Below are 15,639 nucleotides of genomic sequence, written 5' to 3' on the forward strand. Positions count from 1 at the left end.
CTGCATGCAGCACAGGCAGAGTCTACCAGAACTTGCCCTGCACTGATCCCCGGCCCTGCCCTGTCAACCCCAGTACATGCCACAAACAACCCATCCCAGCTCTTCTGCTTCTGCTAGACCTGCCCTGCTGCACCGTAGCTGAGTGAGTGGCCCTGCCCATTGGACAAGGTGGTGAGAAGTATCTTGCTCACAGACAAGCAAACAACAAAGTATGCAGAGCTCATCTTCTCAGACATAACCAAATAAAACAAAAAAGCAGGATGAAACAAACTGATCTACAATCAATAAACAAAGAAAATGACTACCAAATGTCCCACAGACAGCAGACAATATCAAAACATATAAAGAAAACAGGACAGGATAGTTTCAGTAGGTATTCAAAATAAAACACCAGATGACTTTCCACAGAAGAAAAGGCACTGAAACTACCTGACAGAGAATGCAAATCTCTAATATTCAGAGCTATCCAAGAGTTGAAGGAAAAAGCAGACAAAAATGAGGAAAAAATAGACAAAATCATAGAAAAGAGAGACAAAACAATGAAAGAATTCAGGAAAATAATACAGGAACAAAATGTCAAAATAAATTTCTAACTAGAAATCACAGAAAAACAACTATTAGAAACCCAAAAGATGAACAACCAGATTTTAGAAACAGACAGTGTCATAGGTCTGAGAAAATAACAAGAACAGAATGGTGGATCATAACAAATTATGGAAACATTGTGAAGAATGGGAATTCCAGAACACTTAACTGTGCTCATGAGGAACCTGTGCATAGAGCAAGAGGTAGCCATTCGAACAGAATAAGGGGGTACTACATGGTTTAAAGTCAGGAAAGGCATGTCAGGATTGTATCCTTTTACAATACTTATTCAATCTATATGCTGACCAAATAATCTGAGAAGCTGGGCTATATGAAGAACATTTCATCGGGATTGGAGGAAGACTCACTAGCAAGCTGCAATATGCAAATGATACAACCTTCCTTGCTGAAAGTGAAGAGGACTTGAAGCACACACTGATGAAGATCAGACTACAGCCTTCAATATGGACTGCACCTCAACATAAAGAAAACAAAAATCTTCACAACTGCACCAAAAAGCAACATCATGATAAGAAAGGCAGAGAAAATATTGAAGTTGTCAATCACTTCATTTACTTGAATCCATAATCAATGCCCATGGAAGCAGCAGCCAAAAAATTAAACAATGCATTGCATTGGGCAAACCTGCTGCAAAAGACCTCTAAGTGTTCAAAAGCAAAGATGTCACTTTGAGGACTAAGGTGCACCTGGCCCAAGCCAGGGTATTTTCAATTGCCTTGCATGCGTGCAAAAGTTGGACAGTGAATGAGAAAGACCAAAGAAGAATTGGTGTCTTTGAACTATGGTGTTGGTGAAGAATATTGAATATAGTATGGACTGCCAGAAGAACAAACGAACGTGTCTTGGAAGAAGTACAGCCAGAAAGTTCCTTCGAATCAAGGATGGTGAGACTTCATCTTACATACTTTGGACATGTTATCGGGAAGGACCGCTCCCTGGAGAAGGGCATCATGCTTGATAAAGTAGAGGGTCAGGGAAAAAGAGGAAGACCCTCAACAAGATGTATTGATACAGTGGCTGCAACAATGAACTCAAACAGCAACAATTGTGAAGACGGCACAGGACTGGGCAGTGAAACACTCTGTTGTACACAGAGTCACTATGAGTCGGAACCAACTCAAGGGCACCTAACAAAAACAACAATATAACCTCTCTGACCCCCATCTGGCTGGGGCTTCTGATGGAGATGAATTGTTTCTTGCCCCACAGAATTTACAATCCCATTTGGAAAGCAACAATAACAAACATTCAGTGACAGAAAGACACAAGTGAATATATAGTTTTACTGGGTTAGGGTATATGATGTAGGCATCCAGAAGGAGAGATGCTGAGGTTGCAGCAAGCAGGGCCCCACTGACCAGATAGCTGCATTTTTCTTCTGGCTGGTCGAGGTTCCTTATTGCTGACCCCATCCCGGCCATGCCCATCCTTGTGCCTTTGATTGTGTCAGTCCCTAACCATGGGTGCCCCCTCAGTGCTCAGACTGCCAGTATGGTGGCATTAGAAACCTCACTTTCTTGTTGAAGCCCTCCCTTATCACCACCATCCACAGGTGTCTAGAACTCGCTCACCAGCCCCACTCTCCCACAAATCACCTCTCCCTCATTATAAATATCTACATTTGTACCTGGTTTATATAAAGGAGGAAAAGCCCTTCAGGATCCTTCATATACTATCTATAATTGTAGAAATTGGTTTGCCCTTTTTTGTACCAAACTTTTGAGTCATTAATTATCCTTCTAATAATTTCTCTTAATGAAATTCTCATAGATGTTGGTAAGGTCTTAGCTACGAGGATATTCATGGCAGCATTGTTTAAATAGTGAATATCTGAAAATATTCTAAATGTCCCATAATAGAATGCAATCAATAGAATATAACGAAGACAATAAATGTGACATAGTAAACGCGTATGTATGAACATAGAAATATGTTTATAACATATTAAGTAGGAGGGGAACAGGAGACTACACAGTAGGCAAAACATGATATTAATACACATGTGTACGTGTGTGTGTGTACATATAAAAATTGTCCAATATTGGGTAAGGTGCATTCATCTTTTTACCTTATTGCTTTTGGTATTTTTTATTTTTCTTTGATAGAAAAAGCAACCCAAAAATGTTAATAATGACTATTCCAGCGAAACTAATGTTTTCCACTTCCACCGTGAAATTTGTCACACCTACAAATGGTTTGATGGGATAATAGAGCAAATACCAAAGTGCTTACCAGCAAGCTTGCTTTTAGCGCAGGCAGAGGGGCGATGAACAAAAGTAGGTCGGAATACTGAAGTGCTACGTGGATTTACCCTCCAGTAATGAGAGGTTTATTTCTGACCCTCTTAAGCTTAGTTTTTAACTTCCCAGACTCTCTCTAGAAAACACCCTTTCTCCCAGCCTCTGCACCAGTAATAGTAACATATAATGCAGTACAAAGAACCATGATTTTTCCCTGTTCGGGGAGCTGTTATCATCTGCTGAGGTCTGATGTGTGTGGGGCCTGTGCTAAGCCTGCACACTGCTCACCTCCTGATTTACTTAAATCTTTTTGCTTCTATCAACCGCAGGGAATGGGGACACTTACAGGTAACAACTGACAATTTGAACAGAAAATACAGAGAAAAGCTGTGTAAAGCAAGTGGTTCAGATTATAGCTGTTGACTTCTAATATTATTTGATAGATGAGACTGCTGCAATTATCTACTGCTCATGGGTTCCATTACCGGAACAAGAAGCACACAAAATAAGGGCAATTTCCCAAACAATATATAAGACCACTTAACTTTGTCAAGAGCCATTTCTGCAAGTGAAGTCCTCCTTGGTTACAGACACAAAGATAATGTGCTGGCAACTTGACACGGCGTTTAGTTCACACTGCATTAGCTGCCTTTCCTTATTTCTGCCATGCTCTAGTTAAGGCCAAATTGAATATTATTTTTAACTAAGCATTTGTTTAAAAATGCAATCATGGAATCTACCACTTTCCTTTAGCATAAGGCAAAATGAAAAAAGAAAAGCCCCAAGAAAAATTTGAAAACCCGGAAGCAAATAAAGGAGTGAGCAAAGTCCTCATCTTAATTTTTCATGAAACTTATTTGCAACTAGCTGCTCCAACATTATCGAAACGGTTTTCATTCTTAAAAAGAAAAAAAAAAAAAAAACTCTGTAGTTGAGCCTTATGTTATTACATAAAGATCAAAAGGAAACTCTGTCTCTAGAGGAAGAAAAAAGCAATGCATTTTCGAAAGACGAAAAATAAAGTGAGCAGTGAACTGAATTATCACAACCATTAATTCATTTCACATTTTGCATTTGGATTGAGTCATTGGGTGGAATGAGGTTTGGAAATGGTACACAGAATTGTATAGGGAATTACCCACCATGGAAAGTGGAGAGAGAAATGAGGAACTTCAGGGAGAGATGAAAACATTTAAATCAGAAAAACACAGGATAACTACTATAAAAACCTTGGCTGCCAATTTTGTGATGAGTTAATCTCTACCAATGGTACTCTAGGATAGAGGAAGAGGTGGCCACCAGCAAATTCATGCAAAGGGACTTGCCTTTATTTCCTAGAGTCCACATATTAAATATTGCCTTATTTTTCAATCAACTATGTGAGACCAAATGGTCAATATGTACCCAAAAGCAAAGATGAGAAGGCAAGGAGGGGAAGGGGAGCGAAATCAATGGAAACAGAACAAACAGAATGGAAGTAATGAGAGAATGCTGACACATTGTGAAAAATTATAACCAAAGATATGGAACAATTTGTATAAAAAGTTTTAAATGGTTTAAAAATAAAAAGGGAAATTTTATATGAAAAAAGAAAGTTTCCTTATTTTCTAAACTAAAATCCCCCCAATATTTTTTCCTCTCTTTGTTGCTTTGATGCATTTCCAAGCCAAAACATGAGAAAGTCTAATTGGCGTACAAGATATTGGACTTCTTTCCTCCCCTTTCCTCTTCTTTTTTATTCCCACACTTCAACTAATAAGTATGGACCAAGCCTGACCACTGGCAGGGCTGTGTCTCCTCCTTGATCAGATGCTCTGAATTCTCTGAGGCATTTGACCAAGAAATTCCCAAAGTCCTCAAAAATCTGGGTCACTGTGAGCCTAAGTATGTAGAGCTGGTCAAAAAGCACATTCCTCTCCAATAATACTCCAGAGAAATGGTTAAGTCTATACAGTTTAATTATAACATTCAGGATTTTTTTTTCTTTCTTTCTTTCTTTCTCAGCTCCTGAAGTCTTTTAAGTCTCTTTTAAAAGGGTCTCTACACAAAAGGTAACTTCATCCTGGAGAGAAAGAAACTCAGACTTGGCCATACCACTTCCACTTGGGCATTGATTAGATGTCTTTTTTTTTTTTTACAAATTCAAAAAGAAAGGGGACACGATTTAAAGCTAAAATAGAACCAAGCACATTGTACAAAGGATTATTTCAAGTAATTCTCCTTGAAACTATAACAAAGGAATGTTTCCTGGGGATTAAATGGACTGTCAGGTAATCAGAAAAGTTCTTTTAGGTTTTTCCTCAGGAAGAAAAAGAGTACTTTGGATGGATTTTTTTCCTGGCATTTTGTGACACTTTACAGCTTATTCCCTGGTGTCACACCGATTTGTTTTATTATTCATGAGCTCCATGAAGGAAGGGATGATCTTAGAAGTCCCCAGCTGGACCACACTAATAGATCCTTTTCCTACCTTCCATCTACTGTTACTTTAATATGGATAAGATTGTTTTATTAATGAGAGCAAATGGGTTTCCTGACTATCAGCCTCTCCTTTGGTCACTCTGGAACCTGATATACTTGATTAATTGATTTTCAACTTTTTGAGCACCATACTATTTTTGACACTGTACTTTAGAAAAAAATTAGGACAGAAATGAACAAAAGTTATACCCGTAGGAAGTTACATTCTAATGACACAACACTAACCTCCATTACTAATTGATGATGCTACAGTCAACTATCAATTATTCATGTAAAGATTATCCATGACACACTTTGAGGAGCCTCTATGGAGAATTTCTAAGTCCCAGGCTTTCCCACTTCTCAGCTCTTTGGGTTTAGGGAATACAATGAGAAACATCTCACCCCACTATGGATTACACAGCAAAGCAGTCAACTGCCCCCAACCTCCTGTAGATCTCGATCTTCATTCACTAAGCAGGCCTGGAGGTCCTTGAAGAAGGTACTGTGCTAGGCACTACAGAAATAGAGATGAATTAAGCATGTGTCTTACGCTATGTTCTCTAGAAGAGCAAAACCAGTGAAGTGCATATATTTAAATACACAGAGAGATTTATGTCAAGGAAGTGTTCACACACTTGTGGAGGTTGGCAGGTTCCAAATCCGTGGGTTAGGTGTCAGGCTGGAGGCTTCTCCAGACTCATGCAGTTGCAGGAGCTGAAGAACCCAAAATTGGCACATCAGATGTCAGGCTGCTGGCTCATGGGGCTGTGGGAACTGATGAATCCCAAAATCTGACAGCAGGCTGCTAGCTCACATCCCAAGAACAGGAGGTCAGAGGATGATGAGTCAGATGCAGGACCAAGAGAGAGCAAACGTTGCTGGAACATCTATTTGTACTGGATGCAGGCCACATCCCCAAGGCAACTCCCCTTTCAATGGATTGGCTGCTCTCATCAGATCACAAAATGGAGAATGATTACATAATACCTGCCAAACCACTGAGAATCATGTTCTAGCCAAGCTGACACACAGTCTTAAACATCACAGAGTGTATAAGCACTTAGTGCCCACAGATCACAGTGGCTAATTCTACTGGTGGAAAGGAACAGGAAAGATTTCAATGGGAAGATGACACTTGATTTGAGTATTGAAAATTGGGTAGATATTGACGGGTGAGGCAGAAAAGAAGGCATTCTAAGCAGAATAAGAACAAACAAAACAAAACCAGTTGTCGAATAATAGCCACCCCATGTGTGAACGATGCTCCGTAGGGTTTTCAATGGCTGATACTCAGCAGTAGATTGCCAGGCCTTTCTTCCAAAGCATCTCTGGGTGGGCTTAAACCACCAACCTATGGTCAGCAGTGAGTGCTTACACATCTGCACCACTCAGGGACTCCAGAGTATGAGCAAATGCAGAGAATTGTGCAATAGCGTGATGCACTATGGGATTTGCCTGTCCTTAGGTGTGGCTTCTGGGGGGTCGGCAGGTGGGAGGAGGGTAATGCAGGTATTAACAAGAAATGAGCAAAAAAGATAAGCAGGGAAGTAGCCTTAGCAAGATTTCATTACTCTGGAATTTGAAGGAAAAGGGAGGAGTCTGGCATAAGGCCCACTATGGGGCTTAGGTAACAAAGTAGTTAAGCGTCATCATTAAGATGAGGAATACTGGAGGAGAAACCGTTGCAGGGGGCAGGATGAGGGAAGATAATAAGTTCGGTTTTGGACATTTCTGTCACTAAAATCTGGATAGCCATGAATATGATTTGACCTTTGTAATAAACTGAATTGTGTCCCTAAAAAATATGTGTCAACTTGGTTAGGCCATGTGTGGTTGTCCTCCATTTTGTGATTTTCCTAGGCATTATAAATCATAATCTCTGCCTGTGGTTAAAGAGGACTAGGGTGGGATGTAACACCCTTGTTCCGGTCACATCTCTGATCTGACATAAAGGGAGTTTCCCTGGGATGTGGCCTGCACCACCTTTTATCTTACAAGAGATAAAAGGAAAGGGAAGCAAGCAGAGAGTTGGGGGACCTCATACCACCAAGAAAGCAGCACCAGGAGCAGAGTGTATCCTTTGGACCCAGGATTCCTGCATGGAGAAGCTCCTAGTCCAGTGGAAGATTGACAAGAAGGACCTTCCTCCAGAGCCGACAGAGAAAGAAAGCATTCCCCTGGAGCTGATGCCCTGAATTTGGACTTCTGGACTACTAGACTGTGAGAAAATAAATTTCTCTTTGTTAAAGCTATCCACTTGTGGCATTTCTGTTACAGCAGTATGAGGTAACTAAGACAACCCTTAAGATCAGCACGTGAGTTCCTCTGGTGATTGCCATTGAGTTAATAGTCAACTAAAACCAGCAGGTTCTTCTCTCACGTACCTCCATTACAGAAGATTAAAGAAAAAAAAAATAGTTGCTACCCAATCGTCTCCGACTCATGACAACCCCATGTGTGTCAGAGTAGAACTATGCTCCACTGGGTTCTCAATAGCCAATTTTTCAGAAGCAGATCATCAGGCCCTTTCTTCTGAGGCACCCCGGGATAGACTCAAACCTTCAACCTTTCAGTTAGCTGGCAGGCCCGTTAGCCATTTGTACCACCCAGGAATTCCTTCCATAAGATAACCCATTTGCCATCTAGTCCATTCTGACTCATGGCAACCTCATGTGGTACAGAGTAGAGCTGCTCCATAGGGTTTTCTTGGCTGTAATCTTTATGGAAGCAGATCGCCAGGCCTTTCTTCCACAGAGCTGCTGGGTAGGGCCAAACTGCCAATGATAGTAGATGATGGCAAACGGCTTGTGCCACCTAAGGACCTTATGTCTCTCAAAATTGGTGTGTAGGGTTGGTTTCTTTAGCTTAAATGGAAATACGTGCTAATGCAGTCTGGGAAAAGAAAATAACAAAAGTCAAGGATTCATTATTTATATTACCCAATCTCATTTTTCTTTTCTAGGTTAGTGTAGATACTCAGTCTTCTGCTTTACATTGGAGATCTAGGCTAAGTTGTGAGACAACTTCTCAGGTCAAAAGAAAATAGTGTCACAGCCTTAAAATCAGCCACATTGCTTGCAGAGTGAAATGGTGCCAAAATGTCTAGCCAATGTCACTAGTAAAGTAATATAATACCTCATTCACTCATTCATTCATTCATTTATGCAACAAATATATATTGAAGACTAACTATAAACAAGGCTAGGAAATATCGTCGTGAACAAGGGAGCCAAGAAGATTCCTCCCTCATGGAGCTTACATTCCTAGTGGGGTGGACAGACACCAGACGCTAGTGTGTGGTGCTATGAAGAAAACTAAATTGAGTGAGATGACTGGAGCGGATAGCAGCTGTAGAGAAGATGGACAGAGATGGCTCTGCTGAGGAAACGACATTGGAAGGAAGAGCTGAAAAAGCAAGAAGAAATCAGCCAGGCCAAAATAGAAGCAAAAAACATTCCAGAAAGAAGGACAACAACAGAGCTAGGATTGGAACTAGCCTGGTGTGTTCTGGAAACAGAGAAAAAGACTAGCATGACCAACAGAGTTCGTTACAGGGATGAAAAGAAACACACAGGGGGCAGGGGAGGGGGCGGGGAATAGGTATAGTAGACCACAGGGACACCTGAGTGAAGGAAAGACCAAGAGATTCAGATACATCAGGACTGAATTTCAGGTTCAGCCCTTTTTAGGTGACCCCAGATGTGTTACTTACCCTCTCAGAATTTTTCATTTCTTTTTCTACCAAAATAGTCGTAATAACATTTGGTCACATGATAAGAGGAGTAAATGAGAGAAAGCATGCAAACCGCCTGGCATATAGAAAGGGTCTAATAAATGTTAGTTCCTGTGCCTCATTCCCTTCTCCTTTTAATAGCAGTCAAGGAAGCCATTTCCATTGTGCAAGTAAAAAAATGAGCCTTTTCTGGGGTCAGTGTGTGAGGCCCTCTTTCATGTAGCCCCTGGGTCCCAAAACTGACCTTCAGTACACCCTTCAGTACAGTGACTTTGAGGAGCCCTGGGGGACTACAGGTCAACATTGCAAAGATAGATAAGGTCACATGATGGAGCAAAGTGTTCCCCTGTGAGCCAGGAGAACTTCAAATTAATTTCCAGTGTAACCCTGGTATTTGTGAACTAAGGTCTCTCAAGTTAAAAATAAAACAGTAGCTAACTCTGCAAGATAAATGCTTCTTAAAATCAACAATTACTTTGAGGTCCTTAGAAAAAGGTAGCTATTCAGTTTCATCATCCCCTATCTTCTGCTTCCTGGGATTTGGGAAGGGGGCAGCAATAGAAACGTTCCTGCATTGCAGATTTCCTGCCCAGAGCTCCCCTTGATGGCAGACCCTCGAAGTCATTTCTGAGATGTTTAAGAACTTCTTCCTTCCTTGGCCATCTCCCTACCATTCTTCCATCTCCCCCACATTCCAGAAGCCCCACTGAGGTTTGGCCCTTTCCCAGAGTGTCCACCCTCCCCATTTTTTCTTCCCCCCTCAAAGATAGAGGCATCTCCTTTGCTCCATGACTCCAAAAAAATCGACTGTCACTGAGCAACCCTATAGGACAGAGTAGAACTGCCCCATAGGGTTTCCAAGGCTGTAATCTTTACAGAAGCAGACTGCCACATCTTTTTCCTGTGGAGCAGCTGGTCGGTTTGAACTGCCGACCTTACTGTTAGCAACTGAACGCTTAACCACTGTGCCACCAGGGCCCCTTGCCCCATGACTAACACTCTTCAGTCCTGTATCTTCTCACCACACACACGAACTCTCACTCAAGGGCCAGTCACCAAAGTCATACCCCCTGGCTCTCTCTCTACCTACATTACGGCTGGGTCCCTGTGTGAAAAGGAGGGTAGAGAAAACAACCAAAACTCCCTCACTCACTGTTAAAATTAGTGGACCTGGGGAAATGCTTCTGACCCTCTTTAAACACTGGATTAAAAAAAAAAAATGGCACTCGACCCATATACATTCTTGGTCTCTAGTCTCATGAATGCACAACCTTGAACTTCTTTAGTATTTGTTCAATAAACAAAACAATTGTAGGACTCTGTGATACAACGTTAGTAGCTCTACATAAAATCTCTTCAAAAATGTGTGTAGTGGGTCAATGTGGCCCAAAAAAGATCTGTTCTCATCCTAGTCCCCAGAATCTATGAATGTGACCTTATTTAGGAAAAGCCTTTGCAGATGTAATTAAGTTAAAGATCTTGAGATGGGAAGACTATCCTGAATTACCCAGGTGGGCCCTAAATCCAACAGTATTTATAAGAGTGAGGTGGGGGAGATTACACACACACAGAGGAGGAGGCAACGTGGCCACAGAGGCAGATTGGAGTAACGCAGGTGCAAGGAAAGCAGGAAGCCACCATAGTCTGAAAGAGGCAAAAAAAAAAAACAAAAAAAAACAGATTTTCTTCTAGAGCCTCCAGAGGGAGTGTGGCCCTGCCAATGTCTTGATTTTAAACTTTTAGCCTCCAGAACTGGGGGAGAATATATTTCTGTTGTTTTAAGCCAACCAGTAGGTGGTAATTTGTTACAGCCACGGGAAACTAATACATGTGTTACAGTATACATCTACAATATCAGGACTTCTTATGGATAAGGGACTTTATGTAATGGCTCCTGCTGTCACCGGACATTCAAACTTGGTCCTCAAATCCGTGAACTCTATATCAAAACACAAGGGCAGATTAACCAGCAAGCAAGGTAAACATAGGCTTACAGTAAGCAAGGTACACATGGGCTTGCTTTGGTAACTTTGATGTGGTGAAAAACAGGTGAAATTGTGCACTACAGATTAGTAAGTAAGCACACGTAAGCCCACGCTTACCTTGCTTATTGGGTAATCAGTCCCTATCGAAACACAGCAGTCCATGTTGCAGACAACCTAAGGAAGAGATCATTATGATATATGTTTGTTTCCAATCTCAGTCATCAGAAGATTAGGAATCAGTCATTACAGAGACCTGAGGATTAACTCATTAAACGTAAAAGTATTTTAACACTTTCAGAGAGACCTTTCTAAAATGGGCCTTAAATTTTGCTGCCAATGGAGATTAGGTGAAATATAATTAAACTTTTCTTAATGAGATAAGAAGAACTGAATAAATTTTAAATGACTATCAATTATTGTGATATGCTGTGGATGTGGCCATACAGGATCAGATTTTTATATGGGATATGGCTCCCTGCCCTTCTCCCACCATCTTACGGCTCCAGGTTAATAAACTGTATCCATTGACACTGATACTCTCAAGGGTTATTAAACTATAACACCCCAAAACAACTAAAATTTAAATTTAAAATTATGACCCAAAGTCTAATCTGATATTTCTCTCCTTTTCCATTTAAAAACTACAGGCAAAATATATGTATATTTTAACACTTGCTGCTAGTTTGATACTCTTTCCAAAATTAAGTATTATTTAAAAAAAAAAAAAAAAGAATTCCCAGAATAGAGACCCAAATAGAGAAATAATCTCTGTAACCAGACTAGAGCAAAACAATAACACCAACAGGAATGTGCAATGAGGCCACACTGAGACAGTCTGCTTGCTGTTTTTCTCTGCTATCCCGTGCTTCTACAAACAAAATGCAGAACGGGCCTTGAGTACAGCTAAAAAACCATGTCTTTTTTATTGCATTGTATTCCCAATGGACTGCAGTGAAATCTTGGAGCGGACATGACAGATAGCTTATAGCCGCATTGGATTATGATACCAGAGTAAATTTTAAGAAAGACATGTAAATCTAATATATCCCAGAGACACTGTAAACCCACAAACAGAGCAAATCAGAACATCATCAATTATCAAGGTAGGAAAGAAGAATTAACTCAGAAAAGTTAAGAACTTCACTACTTAAAGCAAACATAAAAGAAACAACAGAAATGGAAACCCATGAAAAATGGCATCCCTGTTACAAAACATGGTGCCTCTTTAAATAAAAATTAGTTACACACATGAAACTTTACTATTCAGATTTCTCAAGGACTAGGCTCTAAATACCAATCCACTGGTATGATTAAGAAATATATAATTTATAATATACATGGATCATATTTGTAATACTATATGGGGTTTATAACAAAAAAAATCTAGATATTAAGACAGTTTCTGAATTTCTGTAAGTAGTGAAAAATGGTATTTTAAATGTGCACAAGCTAAGGGAAACTCTCTTAAAAAAAAAAAAAAAAAAAGGGAAACTCTCTAGCACCTTTTAAATGGCTCCATGACCTTCTGCTCAACTGCACTCTCCAATTAGGCAGCACCTTGCAAGTGAACTCTAGAAATGGGAGGTGGAAGCCAAGCTCATCTAGAAGAAATGTTATGAAGGAACACTATGCTTAAAAACTGTTCCGTTAAGGAATATGGAAAAGCTGAATCCCTTAAAAAGTAGTCTATATATAAAATAATTTTCAGCAGTAATTTGAAAATCCCAGGAACTAAACACTCTAACCCTAATCCCTAACCCTAAACTCAAACTTTAAATCTTAACCCTAATGCTAACCCTAGAACTAATCCTAAACCTAACCCAAACCCTACATAAATACTTCACTGGATGCTATAACTTTATGGATCAAAACTGTTGTCACTGGGTGCCTTTGAGTTGGGTCTGACTCATAGAATCACAATAGAAGTAAGTAAATCCTCTGTGTCTATAATTTAGTCATCCAAGTAAAGCTGTCCTAAGAAAGATGAGGAGAAGGGAGGAAGGGAAGGGAAGCCATGATCTCTCTGAGCTTATAGTCTTAAAGCCTCCATTTCTGAGCACAGAATGAAAAAGGGACAGAACTTACTGGAAAAGAGAGAAAAGTCTGAGAGGAATAGGTGTCCCTTAACTCCTCTGTGAAGATGGGAGCAAAGAAACAATTGGCTCTAATAAAGCCTGTCAAGTATCTTGAAGACTTTCAAACTGAAACTCAAAAAGTATATGAAGCTCTATAAAGACTGATGCAATAATTGCTTTATGATGCCTGGAATCTCTGTGGGCAAATAAAAGATAAAATCTGGAGTTTAACTTTGACTTAGAGTTTAACTTTGGGTAGGTAAGCAGTAATTAATAACATGTAAAATTAGTGAGTGGTCATGCTTATGCACCCCTATAAAAACTGTCTCATCCTGGAAGTGTAAGAGGGCTTTCAGATTATATAGTTTACTGGTTTGGTTATTTTAGCTGCCAGAATACTTTATTCAGAAGAAACGTTATCCAGAGACTATGGTATGTCACTGATGAAAGAGGAGAATGGTCCAAGACAGAATGGGAGGCCCAGAGCCCATCCACTTGAACCAACCAGTTCAATAGCCCCAAGGTGGCTCCACAGAGCATAGCTTGAAAACCACTAATTTGGTCCAGTACTTTCATGTTACAAATCAAAGAGATAAGAGATGCTCACTAACCTGCCCAGCTTAGTATTTTCCCAATAACGCAACGCTACTTACAAAAGTATTTTTTATTGTCTTTCAGTTACTATTTTCTCTCATTGTTAATATGTAAGTGTATCCAATCCATGTGTGACATTTTTTAATGATGTTTTAAGATAGAGGTTTATTTTGACAAAATTAGTATGTAAAACCTGACAATTCTTTGAGTCTCAAAACCTTCTCTGTGACAAACCTATCTTGGCAGTTCATAAAAGAACCATTATCATGGTGCCATAGACACAGTGCTGAGGAAAAGAAGTGTGAACCCCTACAGGCCTTACCTTGCAAATCCAACCTATTTCAGTGTCCAAAACCATCAAACTTTGTTATTGGGAAATTCACCATTTAACTAAAGAAGTAAATTAAGACATTTTGTTCTAAAAAAGAGATGGCAAAGACAGTAGAATAATATTTTCAATGTGCTGAGAGAGAAATAACTGACAACCAAGAAACTGAGATTGATCCAAATTATCATTTGAGTAAGAGAAACATAAAGACGTTTCAGCGAATATGAAGACAGAGAGAATGTATAACCTAAGAACTTAAAAAAAAAAAAAAATCAGGCAAAGACAAAAGTGAACACAGAAGATATGAAGTTTAAGATAAATACAGAACTTTATTAAAAGTTAATTCCATTAAATTCTGGTTATAAAAAATAGCTACTAATAAGCCTAAACCTAATAACAGACATCAACAATTGATATGCACATGTGTTAAGGCCCTTGCTGTGATTGGAGGAAGGAAATACTGAATAACCAGAGACTTCATTTATTAAGAGTAACCATTAAACACTAGAAATTTACTCTGCAGCTACCAAATAGTCTGAAGAAAACAAATTATTAAAAACTGTACCAATACAACATAAGGCGGGGAAGGAAGAAGGAATGAAAAGAAAAAAAAGGGGGGGCGGTAAACAGGAAACATAAGATAGCAAAATAAATTCATATATACAAGTAATCATAAATATTCTAAATAAATTAAACTCATCAAATAAAAAAGATTATTATATTGATTTTTTTTTTTTTTAATCTAGCCATACACTGTTTGCAAGACTTACCAAGAACAAAACCATACAGAAGAATTAAAATGAAGGGTTGGAGATACAACTATTGGTCTTTATACATCTGGAACAAAAGAGAAATAAGGAAACCCAAGAATCAAAAATGGAACTGAACTATGGCCTAACTGTCTACATAAACCTCTCCTCTTTCTCCTTGAGACCAGAATTAAGTGGTGCCTGGCTACCACTACCGAAGGTTCTGATCAGGAACACAATATATGAATCCTAATAAAAAGGGAGAAAAATGTAAAACAAAACTTCAAATTCTTCAAGAATCCCGACTTACTGGATCTATTGAGGCTGGAGGAGTCCCTGAAACTATGCGCCTGAGTTGTAAGTCAAACCTTGAATTCAAGCTATCCCTGCAGTCACCTTTAAATAGTTTATTCCAAAGAGTAAGGATTGTCACCCTTGAGCATTGTTTCTTTAAAAAAAAAAAAAATTATATGAGACTAAAAGGTCAACAGCTATTTTAAAGCATAAATGACAAGGTTGGGGGCAGAATATTAAGTAAATGGGAATGAAACAAGTAGAACGGAAATAGTGAGAATGTTGACAAAATGTGAAGAATGTAACCTATGTCACTAATCATGATGTCTAGAAGCTGTGGGATAGAAGCAGGTTTACTGTGTATATTTTCACCAAAAATAAATTTTAATTAAAAAAAAAACATGAAGGGTTAGAAGAATAAGTACCCTGCAAATGCTTGCCAAAAAAGCTGATATAGCAATATCAATATCAGACATAATAATTTAAACTCAAAAAGCATTAATACAAATAAATAAGGACAGGAAAGAGGCCCCAGATAAGCAAAGCACTACGGAAGAAGAAGAATAAAGTAG

The sequence above is a fragment of the Elephas maximus genome, chromosome 1 (assembly GCF_024166365.1).
Source record: "Elephas maximus indicus isolate mEleMax1 chromosome 1, mEleMax1 primary haplotype, whole genome shotgun sequence".
Lineage (NCBI taxonomy): Eukaryota > Metazoa > Chordata > Mammalia > Proboscidea > Elephantidae > Elephas > Elephas maximus.